Source organism: Camelus ferus, chromosome 2 (assembly GCF_009834535.1).
Source record: "Camelus ferus isolate YT-003-E chromosome 2, BCGSAC_Cfer_1.0, whole genome shotgun sequence".
NCBI lineage: Eukaryota > Metazoa > Chordata > Mammalia > Artiodactyla > Camelidae > Camelus > Camelus ferus.
The window spans coordinates 51,457,481-51,485,447 of record NC_045697.1 but is presented as its reverse complement, the minus strand read 5'-3'; the positions used below and the strand labels follow the sequence as shown (position 1 = coordinate 51,485,447).

The window sequence follows — 27,967 nt, the reverse complement described above, 5'->3', positions numbered from 1 at the left end:
TAAGGAAAATAAAATACTTAGGAATAAATCTGACCAAGGAGGTGAAAGACTTATATGCTGAGAACTATAAAACATTGATAAAGAAAATTAATGATTCAAAGAAATGGAAAGATATCTCATGCTCTTGGATTAGAAGAATTAATATTGTTAAAATGGTCATACTTCCCAAAGCAATCTGTAGATTTAATGCAATCCCTATCAAATTACCCAGGACATTTTTTACAGAACTAGAACAAATAATCCTAAAATTTATATGAAGTCACAAAAGACCCAGAATTGCTAAAGCAATCCTGAGGAAAAAGAACAGAGCTGGAGGCATAACCCTCTCAACTTCAGATAATACTACAGAGCTACAGTAATCAAAACAGCTTGGTATTGGCACAAAAACAGACATATGGATCAATAAAACAGAACAGAGAGCCCAGAAATAAATCTACATACCTATGGTCAATTAATCTTCAACAAAAGGGGCAAGAATATACAATGGAGAAAAGCAACCTCTTTGGCAACTGGTGTTGGGAAAGCTAGGCAACCTTAGGTAAATCAATGAAGTGAGAACACTCCTTCACACCATACACAAAAATAAACTCAAAATGGCTTAAAGACTTAAATATAAGACAGGATACCATAAAACTAAAAGAGAACATAGCCAAAACATTCTCTCACATAAATCGTAGCAATGTTTTCTTAGGTCAGTCTCCCAAGTTTGACTTAATCAAACTTATAAGCTTTGGTGCAGCAAAAGAAACCATAAATGAAACAAAAAGAAAACATATGGAATAGGAGAAAATATCTGCAAATGATATAACTGACAAGGAATTAGTTTCCAAAATATATAAATAGCTCATACAACTCAATAACAACAACAACACAAAAACCCAATCAAAAAATGGGCAGAAGACCTAAATACACATTTCTCCAAAGAAGCCATACAAATGGTCAATAGGCACATGAAAAGATGTTCAACATTGCTAATTATCAGAGAAATGCAAATCAAAAGTACAGTGAGGTATCACCTCTCATCAGTCAGAATGGCCATCATTAAAAAATCTACAAACAATAAATGCTGAGAGGGGGTGGAAAAAAAGGAACCCTCCTATGCTGTTGGTGGAACTGTACATTGGTGCAGCCACTATGGAGAACAATATGGAGGTTTCTTAAAATACTAAAAATATAGTTACCATATGATCCAACAATTCCACTCCTGAACATTTATACAGAGAAAATTCTAATTTGAAAAGATACATGCACCCCAATGTTCACAGCAGCACTATTTACAATAGCCAAGACATGGAAGCAAACTAAATGTCCAACAACAGATAAATGAATAAAGAAGATGTGGTATATATATATACAATGGAATACTACTCAGTCATAAAAAAGAATGAAATAATGCCATTGCACCAACATGGATGAACCTAGAGATTATCATACTAAGTGTAGTAAGTCAGACAGAGAAAGAAAATATCATGTATCACTTATATGTGGAATCTAAAATACAATACAAATGAAAACAGAAACAGACTCACAGACACAGAAAATAAACTATGGTTACCAAAAGGGAAAGGGTGGGGGAAGGATAAATTAGGAGTTTAGGATTAGCAGATACAAACTACTATACATAAAATAGATAAATAACAAGGTCCCATAGGGACTAGTAGCACAGGGAACTACATTCAGTATCTTGTAATAAACTATAATAGAAAAGAATATGAAAAAATATATAGATATATATACATATAACTGAACCACTTTACTGCACACATGAAACTAACACAACATTGTTAATCAACTATATTTCAATTTAAAAAGAAAAGCCATGCCACAAATGTTTATTTTCTGTACTGCCAAATCATGGTGTCATATTGTTAAGTGAATGGGGAAACTCATTAATAGTTGAAAGACAAAGACAAATAAAAAATCCTCAGTAATGTTATTGTTAATGTGCAACTCCATAAAATACATCAGAAATATACGGAATGATTCTGAAGAGTAGCCTGTCTTATTAAATGATGCAGTTATTCACCTTTTATATACATGTAAACTTCATTTAAGCTTAATTTATATTTCTTTACTCTACCAATATACAATATAATGATTTAAGCAGCTGTGTACTGCATTTAATCCCAAAGAAGCTGTATCATTAGCACAAAAAGTAGTATTTTGGAGTGACTTGTATTCTTAATTCAGGACTATTTTTGTTTAGTTTTTCTTTCAGACCTCTACACTGAATTCAGTTTCTTAAGTGTATGTTACCTAAGCCAGTATGTGGGCCATTTTTCTTCATTCTATATATTCAGAATATATTAAAATAAGAATAATCATTCCTAATATTATTGACTCTTGTGTTAGAGTTTTCCAGAGAAACAAAACCCATAAGAAATATTTCTTAAATATATGTATGTAATTTTATCACATGAAGAGATCTATTATAAGGAATTGACTCACATGAGCTATGAAAGTGAAGAAGTCCCAGGATCTGCAGTCAGCTGCAGACCCAGAAGAGCTGATGGTATTAGTTCCAGTCTGAAAGCTAGAAGGCTTGAGACCCAAATAGTGCTAATTTTTCAATTCAAGTCCAGAGGCAAGAAAAAGACCAATGTCCCAGCTCAGCACCATGTTATTCTTGGGAAGATGAGTCTCTTTGTCCTATTCAGGCCCTCAGATTGAATGAGGGCCACCCACATTAGGAGGGCAATCTGCTTTATCCAGTCTACTGATCCAATTGCTAATTTCATCAAATAAACACCTTCACAGACACACCCAGAATATGTCTGACCAAATATCTGGCCACCCTGTGGCCCAGTCAAGTTGACACACAAAATCAACCATAACACCATTTGAGTATACCCTTCACTTTGGCTGTTTTTCTTCTCTAAGAAACAAATTCTGACTCTCCGGGCATGCACCTGCACAGTGAAGGAAAATGGAAAGGGACCGCACAGGGACCACAACGCAGGATGGTTGTCTTGGTCCTTAATCTTAGGAAACCATGTAAAAACACTTTCCACTATTTTTAAGCATTCTCAATATCAGTTCTGCTGAGTTTTTGCCTTTTCTACAAAACATGAAATGTTTCCTCACCTACCCATCTATGCCACAATGGCACAGGCACTGAGAGGGTTTAGCATGCAAAAGTTTCTTTACGAGATTGATTCCTTGATCTCATTTTACCATCATCCAAGAAAGTTCTCTCAATTTCCTGTTCCCAACCAGGCAGAACAATCTGCACAATTCAACCCATTCAGGTCCTCCTAATACTTACAATTATGTGCACACATTCTACCTTTGGGGGTCTGTTTTTATTTTTCAAGTCAAAGATGATGTCTGTCCTTTAATTTGACCCCAAATTAAAGATTCCATCATAGTGTTGATGCCTGTTACAACTAATCTGGTAGTGATTTTCTGGTGAGTTTTCTTGCATTAAGTGAAGTGCCTTAAAATATGTCTCAAATAAAGAGGATGTGAATAACAAACAATAGACTGGAAACTATCATTTTGAGAAAGAGAAGAACTTAAGAGTTGCTAAGAGCCAAAATCAAGAGTTCTTATTCTAAATTTATAAGAAAAAATAATTTGTTGCATATTTCCATATATTAAAGATACCAAGAAGCCTTTCTGGTCTCACTAAAAGTAAATGTTATAATCTGTATGATTCCATTTAATAAAATGCATCTGAATGAAAATATATCACAGTGATAAAATTTAACTAATGAGGGAAGGCACCACCATCAGCTCCTCCGTGCTTAGAACCCCATGCTTTTCTCAGGATCATAGTTATTCCTAGCACTCATATCATGCTTCTGTGTACCAGCCACTCTTCCAAGCACTTTACATATATCAGATCATTTTTCTTTAGAACAATTCTGTGAAATAAGATTATTTTCATTCCTATTTCACATGTGAGGAAAAGAGGCACACAGAGGTTAAGTTAGTCGTGTAAGTCACACAGGTAGCTGGTGTAAGAGACGGGACTCAATCCAGGGAGTATGGTTGCAGAGCGTGTGATCTCAGCCATAACGCATATTCCCTCTCTATCCCGTGTCAGACATGATAGCTTTAGTCTAACATGCAGTCCAAGTTAAGCTACTGGCTTTGGCCTATATATGAAACATCAGTAAACTTTTCTTTCCTTCTTAGGTTTTAGGTAAAGCATAAGTACAAATAGAAATTAAATATTTCTTTCTGCACTCCAGCATTTGATCCTTAGGAGTCTGCACCCCTTTTGGAGACCTCTAGCTGAGATATTAGGCTCAGTTTCATGTCCACAACACTCTTGCTGCCTGTGACATTCTTATAATTCCTTTTTTGGAAACTCTGAAGCCTGTTTTCCTTTTAATTCTCTCGTTGATTTTTACTGTTCTTATAACCAATAGCCCTTCAGCATTTATGCATTTCCTCTAAAGCAACCCAAGTCAGAGGAGTGTGAGAGGGGAGGTGGAACTAACCAACGCTTTCTGTATGCCACCCATTTTGTGTATTACATTTCATTAAATCAATAAGCATTTGGCCAATCAAAACAAGCCTCTATAAATTAAGCAAAATCTACCACTTTTCTCATCCTCCACTCATATCTTTAATCAAGAATTCCCTTGATCCTTAAATTTCCTGGTTTTAAGATTTTTTTCCTAGATAAAACTTGGTGAATTTCACCTACCAATTCCTTGATTTGCTTTCGACACCGCTTCCCAGATTTCAAATGGATGGAAATAACTTCAGTCTCTGCTCACTTTACAATGATCCCATTTCTTTAATTGCTGCTTACCATACCACACACACTCTTCCCATGTGCACACAATTGACCCTATAAAGGCTAATCATGCTTTTCTTAGGAATCTGGAATAAAGGCTCAGACACAGGTAATTAGCTTCTGCCATATGACCAGAACCAAGATAATGCCAACTTGAGAACTGGGGGTAGCCATTCAGCCTCATGCACACAATGAAGCAGATAATGCCAGTTGATAGAAAAGAATAAAGCTGTATGGTGAGGACCAGACACTGGAGAGAAAGAGTGTTGCTTGGGTTACAGACGTATGTTTTAATTCCTATCCCAGTAGGCTACGGGCTCAGGTGTTTTGGAGTTCTATGAGATACCCCTATAAATACTTTTTCTTGATGTTGTTGATATTTTAAACTATGTCAAGTTGGTCTTTACTGATTAAAAATGAATATTATATTGTGTTTCCCATTTACTTGAAGACTTTATGTCAATTCATGGCCTAACAAGCCCAATTCTGTACAAGCTGAGAAAAATACACTATTTAGTAAAAATTCCACCTAATATATGCTGACATGCTATAATTAACCCAACCCATTAGCACAATCACAGTGACTGTCAGTATACAAAAGATGACACTCAGTTACCCTCAAAGTTGCCAGGATACGCAGTAGCTTAAGGAGGGGACTCTGCTTCTAGTCATGAAGAAGTAGCAGTGACTAGATTTACCCTCCCACATGAAACGACTAGAAAACTAGACAAAATACCTCGACAAATGCTTTCAGACATTAAACAACAGATAGAACAGGACTGTGATCTCTGACAGAATAGAAATGAATAAATAAGCCCTAGTTTCCTGCCTAGAAAGTTCCCATGCCTCAGCTTAGACTGGGGAAGCACAAACAGAGCCCGGCCATCTCACTGAATTGAGGAAGTAGAGACCAGAATATGAGAAAGTAAAAGCACTTAGAATTTGTTGTTAGGACATAAGAGGAAGCACCTCTTGAATCTTTTGTTGAGTATTTGTCTGTGCCTACAAGGAGTCATACTCCACAAGGTGGGGTAAAGAACCACCAAAAAGCAGTGTGCCAAACAAACAAATTGCCAGATCTCACCCAGCACTAGGAATGATTTTTGTCCCACAAGACAGACTGCAAACATCTCATAATAAAGGGGACCATTGGTAGAGTCCTCAGAAGTAAATCTTTATAGCCTTAGGCTATAGACCATCTGTCTAAAGACTACTCTTAGCCATGCCTAAACAAAACTCAAAAGCAAGCCTTAACTGGGTCAAACAGATTCCAAATAACTTACCTGCCTGCCAGAACAAAGCCCAAAAATATTTAAAAGAATGCAACAAAATCCAGCAGCCAAGAACAAAAAATTCACAATGTCTGACATCAGAACAAAAATTACCAGGCAAGAAAAGAATCAGAAAAATATGGCCTATAAGCAGGAAAAATACCAATCAACAGAAACAAATCCAAAAACAACAGAGTTAATGGAATTTGCAAAGACATTGTAACAGTTGTTTTAAATATGCTCCATATGCTCAAGAAGATAGAGGAAAGCATAAACATGATGAGAGAAATAGAAGATATAAAAAAGACCCAATTGGTATTTACAAGGATTTTGTAGCCACTTTACAACAGAAGATGCATGAATCACCAATAGCTGTATAAAATGCTGCTCAGCATTTTTGGTTGTCATGAAATGCAAATTAAAACCACTAAATGAGATATCACTACATACCCAATGGAATGTTTAAAATTTTAAAACCTAACAATATCAAAGATGAGTGAGATAGAGCAACCAGCATGGTCAGATGCTGCTAGTGGGGACTTAAAATGGCATCACCATCGTGGAAAACCGTTTGCCAGTTTCCCATAGAGTTTAATATCCACTTACCATTTAGCTCAGTAATTCTACTCCTAGGTTTTTGACAGAGAAATAAAAACATATCACTAAACAAAAGATGTGTGCTTGTTTATGTTTATAGCAGCTTTATTCATAATAGTCCAAAACTGGCTACTCAAATATCCATCAGCAAGTTAATAAATAGGCAAAATTTAGTATATCCATACAGTGTAAGGCTGTGTAGTGACAAAGAGGAATGATCTCCTGATACATGCAACACTGTGAATTAATTTCAAAAATAATATGATGAGAGAAAGAAGCCAGAAAAATCCATTCACATTAATATCTAGAAAAGGGAAATCTAATCTATAATGACAGAAAGCAGGGTAGTGGTTGCCTGGAGTTGGGAGCTGGTGGAAGAGGTCTGTCTGCAAAGGCCCCAAGGGAATCTTTAGGAGGGCAGACCTATTCTATAGTTTGATTGTGGTAGTGGTCACACACAGGTACATAGACAAAGAAACTGAGACTCTCAGCGGTTGAGTAACGCTGACACACACTGGCCCCTTGAAGGGTCCACAGTGAGTAAAATCAACAAGTAAATAAATAACTACAGCAGTTCCCCTATATCCACTGGTTTCACTTTCTGAGAATTCAGATACTTGCAGTCAACAGCAGTCCAAAAATGTTAAATGGAAAATTCCAGAAATAAACAATTTATAAGTTTTAAATTGCATGCCATGCTGAGAAGAGTGATGAAATCTCTTAGCCTCCACTGTGTCTTCCTTGGGACGCCCACTATCAACACTGTCTGCCCTTGACAGCCAACCATCTGTATATCATCATGGCTCCAGGATCGCAAAGCAGATGATCCTCTTTCTGACATATTGTGAGGAGGTCAATAGTAGCCTAACACTAGTCACATTGCCTATGTCATTAACCTCATTTCATCTCATCTCATAGGCATTTTATCACGTCACATTGTCACAAGAAGAAGGATGAGTACAGTACAGTAAGATATTTTGAGAGAGAAAGACCACGTTCACATAACTTTTATTACAGTACATTGTTACAATTGTTCTACATCATTATTAGTTGTTGTTAATCTCTTACTGTCCCTAATCTATAAATTAAATTTTATTATAAGTATATATATATATATGAAAAACATCGTATACATAGGGTCTGGTGCTATCCAGGGTTTCGGGCAACCACTAGGGGTTTTAGAATATATCCCCCATGGATAATGAGGGACTACTGTATAAGCAGTATCAGCATAAAAATAAGAACTACAACAGATGTAGAATAAGAAATGACAGTAGGGAAAATGCCCAATCTCGCTAAACCAGTCACAGAGAAGAACACTGTAGCAACTTGATCTTTTCTTTTTGCCAAATATTTCTTGAGCATCTAATAATTGCTCTGCTTTTAAGGAAATATTAACTCCTAAGCATATGCCTTATTTATAATCAGCAATTAGCTTTCCTTATTATTAGGTAAGTATTAAACATCAAAACAAATGCTACCTCTAGTAGAACATTCAATGAAAATCCTATGACAAATGTAGACCCATTTATTCTATCAGCATTTATTTAGCATCTACTTGAAGGTACTATATAAGTGGAGTAGACAGATATAAGACACGGTGCTTACTCAAAATAAAGTTCCTCATATGCCAACAGTGATAAATTTTCTGGGAAAATTTATTATCATTCTGAAACATACATATCGTCCTCTAAACTTCAAGCTAATTTTACCTCAAAGTCTGGATGTTTATTTTCAATTCAGTTAACTTAGGAAATCATTTCTGTAATTGCCTTTTTTTCTTAGTCTGCTACTGAAGTTATTCCACAGATTTCAACTTCAGTTATTTTAGCTCTAAATTGACTTATATAAAGAAAAGTTAAGAATCTAGCATCAAGAGAAAAAAAATAGCATCTATTATAATCTGGGAACTGAGACAGTAGTTGGCATTATAAAGTTGAAGAGACAGAGTTTCCACTCAAGGAGATCACAGACTGGGAGAGGTGATAAAAATGGAAGCAAACAGCTATAATAAAGTGTGATGTATGCTACACTGGAAGTGAGGATGACGTTCTGTGGGAAAAGGATACATGTTCAATTAATTTGGCCAGATAACTACAAACTTCAAAAAACATTCAAGCCTTCCCCAAATTACGTCATTTTATTGCTTATATATTCAAAAATACAGCTCTTCATATAATGCCTAGCATACTGCTCATTCTCAAAAAATGTTTGCTGATGAAAAAGTAACCAGGGTGATTTCTATGTGTGCCTTTATTCCTTAGTTTCACTTGAAAACAGCTTTTACAGTTTATCACTCGATGAATAACCTTTAGATTTCTTTTTATGCTTACATACATGAACGTGCATATGATGTGTATTTATGAGCATAAATAAAAGCTTAAGAAGCTGCCATTCAAAAGTTGAAAGCTGCTTGTAAGTCTCTCAGCGATGAGGACCTGTAACTTTGGACAGATCTTCATTCTTAGCTGAGTCATATCAGTGTACAATTTTAATCATGTTTTATAAGACCGAAGGTAAAACTGGAGTTTCTGGGCTCAACCAACTAATACCCCAGGTATGCAGAATTCAGGGATACCAGAGAGCTTCCATATATGAAAAAGATTAAAATTTACTTCCCATCATTTAGGATTCAATGCAAATAGAATACCTCTGCAGCACTGATGAGGCCCCAGCTGAGGTTAACTTTCTATAAAGTATACTAAGGGTTCTGAAGAAGTCATTCAACTTGACAGAAGAGATGGTCAAAGTCTGATGACTTTGGCTCAATGCCAGGACCTCTGCTGTCATGAGGGAGGCTAGGGTTGGGCATATTAAGAGGCTCAAATTAAAATACTCTCTCTCTTTCTCTCCAATTACCCTACAACTCTAGGTTGGGTGGACTTTAAGGAGGGTGCCCATACAATTTATCATTCAAATCTAGATATTTTTGAGAGTGAAAGGGAACATTATTAATAACTTTTGTTTTTAAAAAAATGGTTGTGTGAATGACTGTCAAGTAAAGAGATTTAACATTGGGAGCCCAGAACAATATGAGTGTGTCCCACCTATAGCACTGAGCATGGATGAAATGAATTTTTTTCATCTCAGCGTCTTGAAGAATCACTGTACTTTAGTGAATGATTTGCATGAACAGTAATAGAAGATGAAGCCAGAGTCAAGCCCAGTGACATTGCTTTAGCAAATCAGAGAGGATGTGATTTAATACAAGAAGAAACAGCAGCAGCAAGTGGGGGATATATTTGGAATGCCATGTTTCAGACACCTCATGCTTGGTGGTTGACTTAAAGCCGAAGTAGTCTTTCCCAGAGCTACCAACCCCCTGTAGTGGTGGTGCAGTCCTCCGACCTCAAGGGGTCAGGCCCATACTCATCCTGAGGGTCTCAGCACTTCATGTCATTCCTGAGACTTTATTTCCCTGGTCTTTTAATATAAAGTGCCTCATCATGTGGTTACAGAGTAGAATATACTGCTTAGAAAGGATAAGTAAAGTATGACCAAAGAAAGAGAGAAGCCCTGGGAAACCCCAGCATTTAAAGGGATAGAGAGGAGGAGAGAAACCAAAGATTGGCGGCTAAAATTATAATAGCTATCACTTTCCAGTAATAGCTATATGCCAGGAATCCTAGTACATTTCTTTTCACACATTATTATTTTATCTCTTCATTAAATGTTTATTTATGTAAGGTAAAATGCTACAGGCTGATTATTTAGTTGTTTACAAGACAGACACATTAGCTGTCATGAAGGTGATGAGAACAAGTCTCCCCAAAATAGTCCCCTTTGGCAAGCAGACTATTTTGAACTGAAGGCAGTCAAGACCCAGCAGACTCAAGAAAAACTTTTACCTCTTCCTTAACTGCCTAAAAGAATCTGGATAGAAGGCCTGGTCCAGGAAGAGCACTGTCACTGGAGATACCTGCAAAGAATGTGGGCTGGGTGCAGTAAACTGGAGGGGAGCTCGGCTTTACAAAACATTTGCTCTTCCCAGCTTCCTGTGAATTGTCTCCCTCCCCTTTGAAGTCCTAGACCCCTATCCTGTTTTCCTTAACTCAGGATGACATATAAGCCTCAACTGCCTGACTACCTGTGGGTCTCATAATACTATGAGGCCCTTGTATGTATGTAATTAAATTTGTTTTTGTGCTGTTAATCTGTCCTGTGTTAATTTGAATATTGGATCAGCCAAAGAAAAGTAGAGGAAACATTTTTCCTCCCCTGCAGTAATAAATGTTTCTCTGCCTGGAAACAAGAAACCTGGGAAGTATTCTCTATTAGCAAAACAAACAGTACTGACTGCAGCCTTCTACTTTCACAGAGGAGAAAGCCTTACCCAAGAACTTGAGCTGCTGGCCCAAGATAAAGGAAAAACTGTCATTTTAAAGCTTCTGAGGGTTCTTCCTGATGCTAACAGAGCCCAGAAGCTTTGTTTTGCAAGCTTTCTGCTGATTTTTTTTTTGAATATGCAAAAGTAGGTCTGGAGTTAAGTTTGCAGTCATGACTGCAGAAAATTAAATTGCTCTGAATGACAGAATAGGTTGAATTTTTTGACCTGGAGAAAGGCAGCAAAGAATAGAGTGGAGAGAAGTAAAGTGCAGAGCAGACAGAGTTCAGAGAGGCAGAGGCAGGAATCCATCAGGGAAATCATAATCTCCACCCCCTGCTGGGCACTAAGAAAATCATATTTTGCCCCAAATACTAGGAATTGTTTTGCGTTCCCACCAAACATGTAATGTGAGGTTAAAGGAAGGGGGCTGCATCAATTTCAGTTAAGTGTAACAAAATTATCCCAGAAAGCTGGACTACTTGGAGAATATCCAAGTACATCACAGCTCCCCATCCCCACCCCCACCCTCACCCCAACCCACTGCTGAAATCACACATGTGTACTAGGGTGGCAGAAAGAGAGAGGGAGCAGGGATGAGTCGAAGTTCTGGGGTGAGGTGAGGCTCCAAGATTACTGGAGGTCAGACATGGCACACAGACTTTACATATTGATCCTGAACATGGTTGTGGACCTTGAAAAGCTTGTTTTCCAAGGGGCTGTTAGAGAAGGAATGAAAGATAGAGAACACTGTTGCTGAAATCTCTGAAACCGCCCCTTCCCATCTGTTCCTCCAGGCACACAGCTTGTTTCACGTAATTTACACATAATGACTTTCTAATTATTGACTTAAGTGGCTTGCCTGAGAGGTTTCCGTAGAAACTGTTTCAGAAACAGTTTAATGTTGCAAAAATCTAAACTTAGAGCAGAAAATTCAGTAGAAAATTAAAAGACAGTAAGTTGGTGTCGTTACTAGAATAAACGCTGTAATTTGATCTATCAAAAGTTACCAGCACCTGCATCTCAGCCCCAGCTTCACATTGCTGGGATTTTTCTTCCCCTGTATTCAAAAGACTTTTCAAGAAAGAATAAATATTTCTAAGATCTTTTTTCCCTTTCCCATTTGGAAATGTTTGCATTAAAAGAAAAAAAAAATCTCCTGCCCAAAGCAGAAACTCAGAGCATTCATATATCCCTTTAAAATCATGCATCAATCACTGTCCTGGGACAGCAAAACCACTAGGTCTCAAAAGCATTCTCCCTGCAAACTTTGAGCTTCTCCTTTCCTTCTAAAAAAATTTAAGTATTTAGAATGCTGTGGCAAAACAAGTTAGTGTAACAGTAAGTTAAACAACTTGCCTTCAAATTTCAGGTCTACCACTCATTATGTTATATGACCTTGGGCAAGGTACAAAAACACACCAGTCAAGGTTCCTCATTAATAAAACAGAGATAAAAATGGTATCCACTTGAGAGGTCTGAGGATTAAATGTGACAGTTCAGTGTGTCAACCACAGCTTATGCATTCCTCTTTTCCAGTTACTCAAGCAAAACCATTTATTGAATTCCTACTATATATGCCAGGCATCATACCAGGTTACCATCATCAGATAAAGACGAAGCTGATGCAGATGGCTGAGCTCACAGCTCTGTTCTCTTCTCCAGAACCATTATGAAACTGAGTGGTGCTTGATAACCACTAGACTCTTTAGTGAAACACCTATAAAAGTAAATTTCAGATAATAATAATAGTAATAGTAATAATACTACAAATGTTTGCCAATTATATGTATGTGCCAAAAGTTTTCAGGAAATATTTTTGGTTATGTAAAGGAATGTACCTGAAACAGTAATAAAATTTAGTATACAATTAATGGATATACACTGATTAGGCTCAATCCAATCATGAATTAAGAGTTCTTTCTAAATACTGGGACTCTGCATCTTTACATTAAAAATAATAGTAATAACTGGCACTCTGTGACTTTTTTCCTATTTAGTTAATGAATATTTTAAAAATATGTATCACAGTTCCTCTGATTTTTTTTTTTTTTTTTGTCTAAAGGGAGAATTCAAAGTTCAGAGATCTTTCTGGATTGCACTGGAAAGAGAATTTTGAGAACTATTTTATTCTGTCCCTTTTACCCCTCAGCCTCACCCTCATTAAATCTTAACGGGAAACCATTCAAAACTGATGAAATATACTGTTAACATCCATAAAATAAAAACAGTAAAATGGTTCTCAAACGAAGGCAATGTGCCCTGCCGTCAAGGGTTTCACTATCATATAATTAAAAATAGTAATTCTTTTCCCCATTGTAGACAGGAAATCACTAGCAGAATAAGCACCAGCTTCAGATTTAGTCGAAGATAACACATGAATGAGTTATCCAAAGGGTTTGTTTCCCTTAATGATTAACACATTTTATGACATTCCTTCAAATGCTGGAGAAATACTACCCAACATCTATTGCCTTCTGTAGTTCCTGCACTAAAACATCCCCTTTCCTGACACAGAACTTCTTTCTCTCTTTTTCTCCCTGCTCCTTTACCAGCTGTATTTTATACATGATCCCAATCACATTCATCTTTCAGGGTGAATGCTGCTGAACGAGCAGGCAAAGAGAAGAAACCCTAAGGCGGTTATAACTGGAATATGGGAAAGAAAAACCCTTTGGCAAAGAAAAGAAGGTTCACAGCTGGTATATATAAGGGTATAACTATATGTGTATTATACACAACTGAGTATGCAAATATACAAAATGTAATATTTAATTTTGTATCGATATCAAAGAATAAGCTTAAGTACCTGTTTGATGTAAATTTTAAAGAAATAAAAATCATCGTTATGCTTTTAAACATCAAAAGAATAACCATTAATAAGCTAAAAGTCTTCTCATAACACAAAATCACAAGGTTTAAAGAAAATGACTCAAATATTCACAAATCCCCCCACCTGTCTCTTTCTAGTCACATATATACTATTAATGTTGCATTAAATCCCTTCTATTCTGCTATAATGTGATCCTTATGCTCCTAAGAAACCTTAGTTATCCAAAACCATGCTGTAAAAACAATTGTTTTAGTGGAGGGAAAAACAGATTGGGAACTAGAGAACACCAGAGTCTTAATAACAAATTTAGTTTTCCTATAGGACTTTCAGTACTAAAGCTGACTTTTTAATGGCTCTAAGTACACAGTTACAAATGGAACTTTCAATTCTTGATAACTTCTAACTCAAGAGAAAAACCTCGCTTTTACATTATTGCACTAAGATTAACACAATATTTCTTAGATTTTTATAAGTTCCTTGCCCACTGATATGGAGAACAAATCTCAAAGCCAGTCAAATAAGCTGCCGCAAACCAAGTTTTTTTTAACCCCTACATTCCGGGTACTAGTTTTTCATTATGATTTATTATCTTATGACCATATGCTCTATGTAATATGTCATATTCCTTTATTAGTCATTACTTTTTAGGTTTACAAAACTGGCATATTTTTCTCAAAGTAAGTATCAGCAAAAGAGTTAAAGTATAAAAACCATCAACTCATGAAGTTTCTCCTATCTCCACAATGACCACAGAATTTAAGAAATATGACAGATACCTATATACATGGATATTTTAAGTGCAACTCTTGCTTTGGACTAGGGGACATGTCATATGATATATACTTTCTTTTTCAAGCTGTAATCTGGAAATTACTACCCCTAGAAATCTGGAAAGATGTTAAGATATTTAACTTATTTTAAGATAATTCCACAGAGAGAGTGTAGTATTATGAATGTGCCACCTAGTTTAAACTTCAGTGCTAAGGTAAGCGATCACTGTATAAAATCCAAACTACAGGAAGAGTCAACTGGTGTTTTTTTCAGAAAGGCCACACTCCAAGGTGGCCACTGAAGGCATTTTGGTTAGCCATATCTCAGTCAACAGCTGAGGCTTTGCTAACTAATGAAGCAAGCAGCAGAAATTGTTTTTATTGGAGAAATTGCTAGTGAGACAAATGTTAGAAATAGGCTCAAGATATTCAAGACATGTGGATTAGCTAAAATATTTTCATGACCCTTCAAACATACTTGAACAGAGACTGGGAATCTTGGAAGCTTCTGGCCTGCACCTTTATGGTTAACGCTGAGGCTTGATCCCTAAAGTCCTTTTTTGACTCCTTGGATTAGGAGAAATTCAGTTGCCTTGTTCTACCTCTGCACTGATAGAGTGTGCCTAGAGCAAATTGTTCTTGTAATAAGACAGCCAAAGCATCTGAAAGGACACAGAGCTGGGACTCACCAAGCTTACCAAACAAAAAATAAGAATCATTTTATGCCTATTTTCTGAAGAATGTTTATTTAACAAATACCTGGATGTATGGTATTTTTGTTCTGTGAATTGCTTTTATTAGTCAACTTAGTAGCCAGGTTGTAGGGGAGCAACTTAGAACAGGTCCCAACAAAAAGTGCTACAAGTGGTCACATGTAATCTAAAAGTTTATTTCCTGGCTCTCAAGTTAAAACTAAGTGATACCAGATAAAGTAAGAAACAATATTGATTTCTTTAATTCTGGTGAGGGTAGTTTAGGAGGAGAAGGGGATGAATGAGTTTAGAAAAACTAGACAATCTATAGTTATTTTATTGCAAAGAAACAAATTCTTTATAGCTTCCAGATTAAAAATTTTTGAAAACTATTACTCCAGAGAAATCTTCTGGTTCTTTTATTTGGATAATGATGACATTCTCAGAATAATAATTTTTCCCATGGGTTAAGTGAATAAGTGGTTCTTAATGACAAAGAACAGAGCAGCACAGAAAAATAGCTTGAGGAGACACAAAATAAATTCAGGAGGTAAAAGGATGACCTTTTTTTATTTAATTCTGAATCTTCAACAAATCTCTTGGTTTCCAAATCATCTATAATATAATACTTATAAGAGATGAGCAAGTCACATAATTGTGCAAAACAAGATGGGTGTAACATCAAAAGACTTTGGTGAGCTGAAGTAAAGTAAAATGGCTGCTCAGTTCCCATCAGTGGCAGCCAGGTTGGCACATGCGCCAGATCATCCAGTTTTCACAAGAGAATCCAAAAATCCATATTTCATGTAAAACTTCCTAAATCTCATAGATTTACTATTAATGCTGTGCAGTAGAGGATTCATTCAACAGGTCTGGGCTGACTACATTCTGCACATTCCAAAGAAATATTTGAACCTCTAAGCCCTTGGAATATCTTGCCTGATTAGAGTATTTTATTTACCTAAGATCCCTGGACCACATCAGATAGTCTATGCTAACAGTGTGATTTATTATAGGGACCTAGGGTCGTGTGATCAGCTTAACCCCTGGAAAGAATGGAGAATAAAGCCATTCTTCACGGGCAGTCAGTCATACCTACGTGACCAACCAAGGAAAGCACCAGACATGAAGACTCAGGTAAACTTCCCTGGTTGGCAACATCCTATGCAGGCTGTCATGTATCATCACTGAGAGAATTAAGAACTGCCCCCATGAGTACTGGGATAGAACAACTGGAAGTGTGTGCCTGTTGTCTCCTGGAATTTGCCCTATGCACCTTTTCCCATTGCCGATTCTAATCTTTATCCTTTTGATGTAATAAACTCTAACCATGAGTACAACCATTTCTCTATGTTATGTAAGTCCTTCTAGCAAATCACTCACTGAATCTGAGGGTGATTTGAAGGACCCCCAAATACAAACACTAACTTTTAAAATACCAAACAAAACCAACTATGTGAGCAATATTTGGGGGTAGACCATCAGTGTGCAACTTCTAATTCTACTTCTAAAGCCAGAATTAGAAATAAACAAATGCAAGTAATAAAGCAAAACACTACTGTATGAGTCAGCCCTGAGGGGCATAACTATTCAGTGTTTGGCTTTAAGAGAAAGTTTAGGAAAGAAATTCTGAGGAATTACTGGACTGAACTTCCTGGAAATTAACATTTTATCTTCTTTGGGTAGATGCTGGAAGGATATCAAGTTTTCTGTGGACTTAGTATAGAGATGGACATTCTATATTTAAGCCTGAAATTTGCCTCTAAGTCTTCTTTTGTGTGTTGATTCATAAAAACAGGTGATGTTACTATTTATGCCAGTGCTGCTTAGTCACTTCATTCTGAGCCTTAGCATTCAATCACAGTCATTGTAAGATCCCCCAATACAGCAGAATAAGCAAAGGTAGAATAAACAGCACGTAAGTAGTGAAAAATCAGTTTCGTTTGCTCAATTTAACAAATAATTTTTTAGCATCCAGCCTTATCCCAAGCCCAGTGTGAGGTTCCTGTTACACAACAATAAATAAGACGCAGGCCTGTCTTACTGAAGTTGGGGAAGGAGGAGGGAAGAAAACGTTCCTGTGAGAAAAGCTCACTTAAGTGCAGCCACTATATTCAAGTCTAAAATCTGTTCCTTTCTCCCTTAACCTCTGGTAACAAGTGAGTGTTTTTCCTAGAACAATCTCCAGGATAACTCTCAGCACACCATTCTTATTTCTAAAGCGACTCAAATCAGGTTGGTTACAGGCGATGTTGTCTTTCCCAAAAGCTGGTGACATTTTGAGTTCACCCCCGATCACTTCCTGAAAGATGGAGGGAGCACCCTTGATCACCAGCTTATTGTCTTCACTGCTCACCCGGACCAACTGCTTTTCCCTTGAATTTAATTACTTCAGGAGCATGAAAAAGTTTTAGCCTCTATTCCAGGGTTTTATGCCACAGCCTTTCAGTCTTAAAAATATTGAAAGGCTTATTCATCATATTTCTTCTAGGAGATAAAATATCAGTCTCTTTCTGAGGCTGCAAAGTAGATAAATCAGTTATAACCTTGGCCCAACACAAGGGAGCAATGCATAATCAAGGAATCATGCTGCAAGAATACAGATGAGTTGTTATGAGAGCTTGAGAAACTTTGTTTTTGCTCCTTTGGGAATTTGGCAGCAAGATGTCATTACAAACAAATACGTCATGCATGTCACTTCATAGTGAAATATTTTTTAAGGCATATTAATATCTGAATAGCTCTAGAAGTCAAGATACAGAAAATAAAATAATTACGTAAGCAATAAAATATGCTTTGGGGGAAAACCTATTCAAGGGAAGCTTCAGCACTACACAAACTATTTTTATTCTAAGATATACATTACTAAATTGTATGAATTTCATTTGGACCTCAGAAAAAAGGGAATCTTTATTATTCATTGTGTTTATCGGTAAATTTGAACAATTGCTTTATTTTTCTATTGTTCTGTAAAATGAGTGTACCTTGCCCTTTCATTTTGCATCGAGGACAACTGCCAAATGAACAAATATAAAAATGATATACTCTATAGGGCAATCTACTAAGAATATGTTTATTTGTTTCTTGCAAAATGTTATGATATACTAAAAAGTTGCTGAAGACAATAAAAACAAATGAACAAAGATGGGAGGAATAAAAAAGGGAAACAGTAAGTAGATATGAAAAGCAGAGATTTAGAAAGGAGCAGAGATTTAGTAAAGATTGAGAAACTACGAATTCATGGACCTCTAAGGGCTGTGGAGATAGTTCTGTGGTTGAAGAAATAGGTCTTACCTGGGAGCAGATGTTTCTCTATGACACTATGCCCAACATTTACTCAAAGGGGAGAAATTTTTTCCAAGCAAATTAACTTAAAAATCCAAAGATGTTTTAGCTTCCCCAAATAATATGCTTTACTTCTTTTTGGAATAAAACTTTGAATTTTTCTAATTCTGTTATTTTCCATAAAATAAAACGCACTTAGTATTTTATCTTACTAGTACATATTCTTGTCTATTGTCAGAAGAGTAACTGTATAGTTACAAGATTCCATTTTCTCTCTTTATAATATGAGACAGTTAATTCTATGTGTCAACTTGGCTGGGCCATGGTGCCCAGATAGATGGTCAAACATTATTCTGGATGTTTCCGTGAGGGTGTTATTTGGACCAAATTAACATTTAAATCAGTGGATTTAGGGTAAAACAGATTATCCTCCAAAATGTGGTTGGACTTCATCCAATCATATGAAGGCCTTAATAGAACATAGACAGACACCGCCACCACCACCACCCTGTTATAACCATGAAGGAATTCTACTAGCAAACAGCCTTTGGACTCAAAGTGCAACTCTTTCCTTGGTCTTTAGCCTACCTTGAAGATTTTGGACTTACAAAACCTCCACAATCACATGAACCAAATTTTAAATAAACACATCCTTTTGGTTCTGTTTCTATGGAGTATGACTAATATATTGCATAATATCTATCCCTTGCTATCTGAATCTGTTCAGTTACTGAATTCTAAAAAGAGAATTCAGGTGGAGAAGGATACCTATATTTAAACCAGGACAAATCTTACAAATCATCTAATTGCTTGTTGTTTATTTTTTCAAAGCTATACAGCTATTTCTTTAAATAAAATATGACACAGAATTATATAAAACAGATAAAAGATAGACTACCCCACTTAAAACAGGAGTAGGCAACCTAAAGCCACCCTACTTGCTCTTGACTTCCTATTTCTAGAGCAAAACTGGTGATCTTCAAGAAACATCTAGGGTTCTACAACATAAAAACCACTTCACTGAATTTCAAACGTTAAAATGGAAAAGATTTTTGTCAAAGAGCGTAATACTAGCTAATGGAAGTCTGAAGATTGAACTCAGTTCTCCAACTTCTAATATAGTACAACATTCTTTCCAGTTTCACACTGACTCTCAAGCTTTGTATAACTGTGAAATGTCTTTTAATTAAGAAATCATAAGATTAGGTCAACCCAGAAATTATATCTTAATTATTTAAGAAATACTATATTCCATATTCCATAGATGGGAATAATATGGTTAATTTTCATTTGTAAAAGTTGAGGGAGGATATAAACCATAAAAGTGAAAACAAAGTTGAAGATGGTAAGAGGATGACATGAAGAAAATGTAAATAATAAAATATATATCTAAGTATAAAGGACAACAGTAACAAAGCATGATAAAAATCTACTAACCAGGCAAATCTCTGTAAAAGGCATATAACCTTTTTCTATGTTAATTAAAGGTTTGCCTTTTAAAAACCTCATATTAACTTAGACAAAGGCCACTTTCCATTTGAGCTAACACACTTAATGTTAATAAGGGTCTCACAGAAGAGGAAGAGTCAACAAACTAGTGCTCTGAATGCATTTCCTAAAATTCTATATATACTTCTATGGAGAGTGTATCACTCCATGGTCTACAAAGGGCTTCAAAATACTTTATTTTCTGTATTATTTATTTCACTTTAAATATTTGTTATTAGGTTATAATAAACTAATTATTTCTTACAAAATTTAAATTATAAAATTATTAGTCAAAAACATAAAAATGTGTAATAAATATCAAATGTCAGTTTAATACTATCAGAAGCTGATACGTTAGTTTTGTACTGATGCATTACAAATCACCACAAACTCAGCAGAATAAAACAATACTCATTTATTAGCTCACAGTTATGTATGTCAGAAGTCTGGGCAGCTGGAGCCTCTCACAGGCCAAAATCAAAATACTGGCCATGCTGGACTTATCTGGAGGGTCTGAGAATTTACTTCCAGTCTCATTCACACTGTCATTAGAATCCCATTCCTTACATGGGTAAGACTAAGGCATTCTTTTATTTTCTAGCTATTGGCCAGAGATTGTTTTCAACAACTAGAAGTCACTCTCCAGTTCTTGCACGTGGCCCCTTCCATCTTCAAAACCATCAATGGTGCATTGAATCCTTCTTGTGCTTTGAATCTTTCTGACATCCTCTTTTGCCACCAACTATAGAAAGCTCTGCTTTTAAGGTGCTTGTGGGATTAGATTAGGTCTACCCCAGGATCTCTTTTTTTTTATTAACTTGAAGTCAACTGATGTAGTAATCTTAATTACATCTTCAAAATCTCTTTACCAGGTAAGATAACATAAGCACATGCATGATATTCTAACATATTCACAGTCCTGGGGATAAGGGCAAGACATATGAGGGACTCTCTTTAGAGTTCAGCCTACCACAGTGGATATCTCAATTAAAACAACTACTTTGCCACTTTTCCCCAATAGAAGTTCTTTAGAATACTTTTAATTCCACCTCTCCAAACCCCAACAACTATCATTTCCCTTTCCCCACCTTGAAGCTTTTGGAATGCATTAACTCCTCTCCACCAATTTCTCTTAGGCTTTGCAGGCATATTTTAGCATATACTTAAACACCCATTATAGTCTGTTCCCTGTGTTTCACCCATCCCCAATTAACATTGTTATTTATTCCCAGACAGATTACATTCAACTATTATGATTTAATTCTTGTCTATCTTATTCATTGTAGAATCTCAATTGTCAAAAACTTTGTTGGCATGTATTAGCTCACAATAAATATTTGTTGAATGAATGAGTCTGATCACTTGGCAAGTCTCATTTTTCACCTTTTATTTCTGTTCATTTCATCCTTCCTCTGACTTGAGTTCTTAATTTGGTTTCATTTATATTTTATCTAAACCATCTGAAATATTTTTCTCAGAGGATTTACTTGGATGACTCTGCTTTGTCGCCTATCCTTGAATACCTTCATTCAGGTGAATAAATGACTTGATATGGCATTCTTGAGGTGCTATCCTTTTCCTCTGATGTCATTCAGTTGGCTTTTAGTTTCCTTTGTTTACATGTGGGTATTCTAATGGCATTATGATTCCTTTTGCTCAGTAGGTAATTTACTCTTTCTTCCTGTTTATAAAAGATTGTGAAAAGTTTTTCTTTCTCTATTAGAATTCAAGAATTTTATCAGAAAATACATGGGTGAGTATCTTTCCTCATTAGTCCAGCCAGGAACCTTGTGTGTGCTTTAAATTTTAAATACATATAACTGAAAAATTGTGCTCTACTCTGGAAGTTGACACAACATTGTAAACTGACTATAACTCAATAAAAAAAGTTTTAAAAAAATAATAAATAATAATAATTTTAAAAAGGAGAGCAATCTGAGTAGTCTAATTCACACTAAGATATGAATGACTGATAGCCCCACAACCCACCTAAGGGTATTTGATTTTTAAATTTTTTTCTAACCTTAAAAAAAAATTTATACTTATAGAAAAGTTACAGGAAAAAATAAAAGATTTTCTATACACCTAAATAAATAAATAAATAAATAAATTTTAAAGACTTAAAAACTTACCTCAGCCCTGAGAAATGTTCCTGTGGAATTTGTTAAACTACTGTTCCTCCTCCATCTGTTTTTCTTTTTTTTCCCTCTTCTGAATACCTATTACCCATATGTTCAAATTCCTGCATTTACCCTCCAGTCTCTTATCCCTTTCCTCATAATTTCCATCTAGCTTTTTGCTCTATTTTTAATTTAATTTTTTTATTAAAGCATACTTGATTTACCAGGTTAGTTTCAGGTGTACAGCAAAGTGATTCAGTTATATGTATACACACATATGTATTGCTCTATGTTTTGATATTATTTCTTGTACTTGGTTTTCTGGACCACAAACCTGTGTCTCAATAGGGACCATTATTTCATGTGCTGAATATTTTTGTTTTCAAATCATATTTTTAAGCCACAAAAGTCTTTTCTGTGCAGCACATGGATCACCTTAAGAACTCTTATAATTTAATTTAGATGTTTATCTGACTCCTCTCCAGTACTTCTCATTCTTTCCTTTCTGCTGTTCTGACTGGGTGAGGTCCACTGCCCTGTCCTCAAGTTTACTGATCCTTTGTTATACTTTAACAACTCTGTAATTGAAGCCCTTTGTGTATGTTTTCAGTTCAGTTTTGTATTCTTCTTCTTTCTGGTACTTTCTTAATTTTCTGTTTCTTTGTTGAAATTCATGCTGTGTTCATCCTTATGACCATTAGTTTGAACTCTTTGTCAGGTTAACAACTTATCTCTGTTTCATTAACGTTTTGTTTTTTTTTTCTTCTTCTTCTTGTTTTTTCCTTTGGAACACATTTCTCTGTTTCTTCTTCTCTTTCTTCTTTTTTTTTTTGACTCTCTGGGTTGGTTTCTACGCATTATGTAAAACAGTCACCTTGCCCAGTCTTGAAAGGTTGGCCTTGTGTAGGAGATGAATCTCACCACTCAACTCTGCCCTAGTCTTGGTTGTCTCTCAAGCCTTTGTGATTTTTCTAAGCAGCCTAATTTATTTTTAATAGTTCCCAGTAGTTGAGAGTGTGCCAAGACCTGTCAATGTCCCAAAGGGGAGAATCTCAATCAGCACTTACATTAAGGCTGATTGGAAACCAGACCCTTAGATAGTAGCTTTTAAAGTATGTAAATATATACATACAGTCCTGTAGAACTGCTAGCTACCAGAACCAGGCAATCTGGAAGTGTCTTCTGGTCAGCAATTGCAGAAATGAGGGCTCCAGACCAGTGTATAAGCTCCTTTTGGGGAGATACCAGTCAGCTGTAGTGAAGCAGAGGGAGAAGGCAAGGATGATGCCCATCAGCCCCACTCCCTGAGAGCACCTCTGTAGACCTCTGGATGTGCACCAAACCAGAAGCCTGCCCCTTGGGTCGACGCTTCTGACAAGTAAACAGTCCTCATTCACAGAAAGACTGGGGCTGTGTGTGTGTGTGTGTTTCAGTTTGCAATCTGTGCAGTGCCCTGGGGGTGGTAGCCTGCCAAGAACTGTCTCTCCAATTGTTACAGTCCTGTGGGACCCAGGATGGCAAGACCCTTGGCCTCCAAAGACAGGCGATCAAGGGGTGTTCCCTGAGTGACAGCCACAAAAACCAGGGCACCAGAGGCATATAAAACTCCCCTCTGTGAGATACTGGCCCTCTGGAGCATGGCAGAGGGAAAGTGTAAAGATGGTGCCTACCAGCTGGAATGAGACAGAGAGAGAGCATATAGATAGATGGTGCCCACCAGCCAGCAGACCCTCCCTTAGATGTGTGCTAAGTTAGATGCCTGTCCCTCAGATTGACACTTTAAAATTAGCAAAGAGCCTCATTCACACAAAGCCAGGGCCCCTTAGATGGCGCTGCCTCTGCACTGAATCCAGGGGCTGGATGCAAGCTGTTTAAAGTTTGTTTCTCAGATCATTACAGCCTTGTGGGTCTTACAGATATTGGCCCAGTTGTTTTTCAAAGCTAGACACTTTGGGGGCTCATCTCTCAGGTGTAGGTCTTAAAAGTTGTGGTGCCTGAAGTGGGGTTCAAACCCTTCACTCCAGGTTTTGAGTTCCTCCCCAATATGGGGCCGCAATGATGGAGCTTATGGTAAGATGGTGTCCCAGCCTCTCCTACCTGTTCTGATGTAGGCCTTCTCTTTTGTTAGATGTGTAGGAGTTGCTCACATAGTTTTTAGGTTTTTTTCAGAGAAGGTTGTTCCATATGTAGCAGCAGATTTGCTGTATCCATGGGTGCTGGTGAGCCTAGGATCCTCGTATGTCATCACCTTGAACTGAACTCTCCTCTCAGTATCTCTATTTTTGTATTCTCATGGCATGTGTTCCGATGGCTCAACTTGTTCCTTCCTTCTTGGATGGCTGGACCCTCTTAGCTGGGCTGCTATCTTTCTTTGTAGTTTCTTTGGGATTTTGATTTTATTGTTGAGATAACATAAAGGGCGGTAAGACTCATAGGCAAAGTGTTCTCAGGACCTAGGGCCTTTGATGAAAAGGCAGGCTATCAGCCCTGCAGAATTCCCCTGCAATCTTCTGCCCTGAATAGCAGGATGGGTGCAAATTAGCCTTTCAGTTCTCTCCTGGTCTATGGATACTTAAGGAGGGCAGACTCAGCACGTTCACCTGAAATTAAGGTGGATGTTGTCCCGAGGTTTTCCTAGGATTAAGTGCCCTAGCTTTCAAAATACTTACAAAGTACTCTGTAATTCAAGCAAATCCTGTACCAATTCTCACCAAAAAGGACCCAATAGTGCTTAAAGCCTCACCCATACCCCAGGGCCCACAGGCTCAGCAGATACCCGGCTCAGGCAACTCAAGTAGCTTTAAACTGGAAGCAGGAGAAAGGGAGCTATGTTCTGGTTACTACATTCCTAGAATCACTCAAAGTTATTTATTTCATCATAAAATATCTTCATTAAATAACAAACAATACCAACATAAAAACTAGTGTTCAGAATTAAAGGTTTGTAGAATATACTTTGGGAAATGCAGACAAGCATCCGCTTAGGGAGGATCATCTTTAATGCAAACCAACTTGTTCAGTAAAATAAAATTTTCAAAGGCTTTGTTTGTGATCAATGTTTCAAAAGCAAGTGCTTTTGATAAACTAAGAAAGAAAATCAAAAGTGTCTCCAGCAAAGCCCATTAACAATTCCTGGGAAATAAAAATAGAATCTGGGTAATGAAGTCTTTTTTTTTCCTCTTGTGCTTAGTCTAGTTTCACTTACTCATAGGGTGCCATGGGCAGAGGCCTTTCCAGGTGCAAAGCCTCTGCACACAGCACGTTAGACCAGAGGTCCTAATGCAAAATGGCTACCCCCAACACTGCAGCTTGGTGGTGCTCAGACATCTCAACCTTTGCCAAGAAACTCAAGAAAATTACATTAAGTTGCTTCTGATTGCCTAGCTCCGCAAGTGGTTAGCCCCAAGGGATAAATAAAGTTCAGTGCGATTGAACTAATGTATGTAGACCCATTCTCCAAGCCTGACAGAAGGGACACCTTTACCCTCTCAAAATCGAACAACTCAAGTATGCCCTCCACAGGAGGAAACATGAAAGTTCTCTGCTTACGGTAACCAGGTGCCACCCGCACCCATGACCTGGCCCTCCACCCTTTCGGGCCAGGAGACCTAAAACCCTGGAAACCCGGCAGCCCACAGATCAGCTCACTCCTGAGTGGAACAGGGCCCACCTGGTGAGCCTAACCGCCCATCTGCCCTGGAGTGGCCGGGATCACTCCGTGGGCACGGCACACTCCAGGGAAGAGGGCCCCGCAGCCCCAACCTCTGGGGAGACAAACGGGGACAATGGGCCCCTTGACTGCCTGTGTAAACCTCTCTCTGCTTCCAAGAAACAACAAGAGGGTGGCCAGGAGTGCTCAGGCCACGGCAGTGAGCCTCAGCATCAGGCACAGCCCTGCCTGCGGGCAGAAGGCCTGGGCACTGCGTTTTCAGGGAAATTTGGCATGCGATGCTTACTCTCTTCCTGATACGTGGGCCGTGTATCTTACATTGTCCGATGTCCTTTGTCCCCAGAAGGTTAGACTAACGGTGGTGGCTCAGGGACGTGAACAGTCAGGGCACATCTAAGCAAACGCAGCTGGGGGGGCAGCTCTGCTCCTCTGTGCAGTTATGACGACGCCCAGATAGCAGGAGGCCGTTACAGAGCACGGACCGCGGCCCCTCAGCACTCCTCATGAATGAGGAGCAGGACAGAAGACAGAGGGATTTGTCACTGGCAAAGCCCATTAACAATTCCCCGGAAATAGAGACAGAATCTGGGTAATAAAATAAAGTCTAACCTTTTTTTCCTTTTCCTTTGTGCTTAGTCTAGTTTCATTTGTTCATAGGGGTGGCGTGTGGAGGCCTCGCACATGGCGCTTCAGGCTAGAGTTTCTAGTGGGAAAACCACTGCGCCAAACCTCAGCTCAGTGGCCAGAGCAGAAGCGCGGCTCACGAGATCTGGGTCCAAGATGGCGGCGGCGCTCCGCCGGCAGAGATGCTGGGCCCTCGGGGCGATCTGGGGCCCGCGAGAACTCCACCCCCTCCCGGCCCGCGAGAATCCTATCCCGCAGCCCCGCCCCTTGCCTGTGAGGGGAGAGCTGTGCTCCAGAGCACAAGCTGGCACCCTCTGTTCTTTGATCTAAGAATAAAACTTTCCTTTGCTTCTGAACCTAACTCAGTCTCATGCTATTGGCTTGAAAGACACCAGACAGGAGGAACCTTGTTGAGGACTGACTCAGGAGGGTTCAGTAACAAAAGGACATAAAAGTAAAACAAATGTCTCCAACTGTACATGAAGTATACTACGTATTTTGAAAACAATTTCACTATTTGGTGGGAATTCAAATGAAGGCATACACAAATTTAATACTCAAAAGAGGGGAAAATTGGCATCAGGGCATTCTCTGCTAGCCAGGCTGAAAGAATGTTATTGAAGATTCCTTACATAAATGTTCCTTGACCTTTGAGTGAACCAACAGGTCTTAAAAGTTGCATTAGCCAAAGCAAATTCCCACAGCAAATAAAGTTTTTAGACGAATGCATCAGATTTTTTTCCTCTTCAGCCTAAAGAGGAATTACCATCAACCATCATCAGGAGCGGCAAGTTAACATTTCCAGGTTTGTTTCTCAAAGACCACTTGAAGTCTGTGATGCAGAGTGAACACTGGTCCAGTTCTAAGGCAGAGACAGGGTTTCCAGTGGCTGATAGGAAAATGACTTAAAGCTAGTTATAAGATTGCTACCTGAAACAATTACTGCTCAAAATGTTTAGTCCCCACATTCTATGATCTTACAACTCTGGAGTGGTAGCTTTTAGGGCCCTTGGCAGAGTGGGTATTTTAAAATGTTACAGAAATGGAATGTTTCAAATAATGTTTTGTTTGAAAAAATTATTTAAAGTTGCACTGATTATATTAGATTTGTGCTATAAATAAGATTATTAGTTTAGAAGAAGATTAAGAATCAATTATTGTGTCGGTGGGAATGTAGTTTGGTTTGGCTGTTATGGAAAACAGTATGGAGATTCCTCAAAAGACTAAAAATAGACTTACCATACAAAAATCAACTCAAAATGGATTAAAGACTTAAACATAAGACAAGATACAATAAACCTCCTAGAGGAAAACATAGGCAAAACATTATCTGACATACATTTAAAAAATTTTCTCCTAGAAGAAATAAAAGCAAGAATAAACAAATGGGACCTAGTGAAACTTACAAGCTTCTGCACAGCAAAGGAAACCAGAAATAAAACAAGAAGAAAACCTACGGAATGGGAAAAAATTTTTGCAAGTGAAACCGACAAAGGCTTGATCTCCAGAATATATAAGCAGCTCATGCGACTCAATAAGAAAA

General features: G+C 37.6%; 1 long non-coding RNA gene across 1 annotated transcript; it reads left to right on the top strand.

Annotated features, from left to right (window-relative positions):
- The first annotated feature begins 463 nt into the window (after positions 1-463).
- On the top strand, positions 464-27,825 carry LOC116657130. Its single transcript, XR_004312136.1, has 3 exons — positions 464-704; positions 23,777-23,781; positions 27,785-27,825. It is a non-coding gene; the product is annotated as an uncharacterized LOC116657130 (long non-coding RNA).
- Positions 27,826-27,967: the final 142 nt, after the last annotated feature.